This window comes from Protobothrops mucrosquamatus, unplaced genomic scaffold (genome assembly GCF_001527695.2).
Source record: "Protobothrops mucrosquamatus isolate PMUCROS unplaced genomic scaffold, P.Mucros_1.0 scaffold659, whole genome shotgun sequence".
Lineage (NCBI taxonomy): Eukaryota > Metazoa > Chordata > Lepidosauria > Squamata > Viperidae > Protobothrops > Protobothrops mucrosquamatus.
The window spans coordinates 389,815-391,234 of record NW_015386948.1 but is presented as its reverse complement, the minus strand read 5'-3'; positions in this window follow the sequence as shown (position 1 = coordinate 391,234).

The following is a 1,420-nucleotide window of genomic DNA, read 5'->3' as shown; positions in this document are numbered from 1 at the left end:
TTGGGGGGGGGGGGTAGAAGGAAAGAAGTGGGAGCAACCCAGTGATTTATTTGAAGTAGTGCCAAGCAAAACAGGGAAATATAACTTGGCATTGCAGACTATATCCAGGAGCAAGGAATGAAAACAGCATGGAGGTTCTTTTGGGTCCTTCTGACCAACTGTATTCCTGATATCAAATATTTTGTGATTGCATCCCTGATTTTTTCCCCTTTTACTTATGTACTTACACTAAGTAAGTTCTGTTTTGCATTACATTTTTTTAATGACTGCATAAACCTTCTACCAGGTTAGAGTTCATTAGTACTATGAATTGTAGCTATGATGTAATTCTTACCTGTTATTTTGAATAGAATAGAATCTGGAAGGGACCTTGGAGGTCTTCTAGTCCAGCCCCCTGCTCAAGCAGGAGATCCTATACCCTTTCAGACAGGTGACTGTCCAGTGTCTTCTTAAAAATCTCCAGTGATGGAGCGCCCACGATTTCTGGAGGCAAGCTGTTCCACTGGTTAATTGTCCTCACTTTTTTTCCCCCAGCAGGGCTGCAACCTGCATTGGATGATCCCAAACGCTCTTTTGCTGGTCTACGAAATTAACACATCGCCACAACAACAGTAGGCACACTGCTTAAGGCTCCTTCTTGTGGACTCTGGCTTGACCTCTTCCAATCCATGGGCCACCCTGTTGTCCTTCAGAAGACCAAGATTGACCTGAGCTCAAACCTGCCCCAAAGGTGGGCTTAAAGAAGCCCAGCTTCAAGGACCCCTCCCCAAGAAGTCAGTCAACTTATTAGCAGGGGACTCTTGTTGTTGGTTGCGATGTCGTGTCCGACCCATCACGACCTCGCGGACAACATTCCTCCAGGCCTTCCTGTCCTCTGCCATCTTCTGGAGTCCATTGAAGCTCAGGCCTCCTGCTTCAGGGACTCCATCCAGCCACCTCATTCTCTGTTGTCCCCTTCTTCTCTTGCCCTCCATCTTTCCCAGCATCAGGCTCCTTTCCAGTGAGTCCTTCCTTCTCATTCGGTGGCCAAAGGACTTGAGTTCCAACTTCAGGATCTGGCCTTCTAAAGAGCAGTCGGGGCTGATCTCCTCCAGGACTCTACTTAGTAAATTAACACCTCTTACTAAGCCCTCCTCTGCTCTGTTTGGGGGCGCTGGTGCTGGTGGTGGGGCCGGGCCGTGATTTGCAACCGGGATTTATGGCTCAGCGCGGGCCGTTTAGCAGCCGCAGGGAAGCCGAGGCTCCCCTCAGAGCAAACCGAGGCGCGAGACCTGCAGGGCGCTCCCCGGGCTGACCGCTGAGGAAGCCAGCCGTGGAAAGGGTGTGTGTGTGTGTGTGTGTGCTGACCTCTGAGGAAGCCAGCCCGTGGAAAGGGTGTGTGTGTGTGTGTGTGTGTGCTGACCTCTGAGGAAGCCAGCCG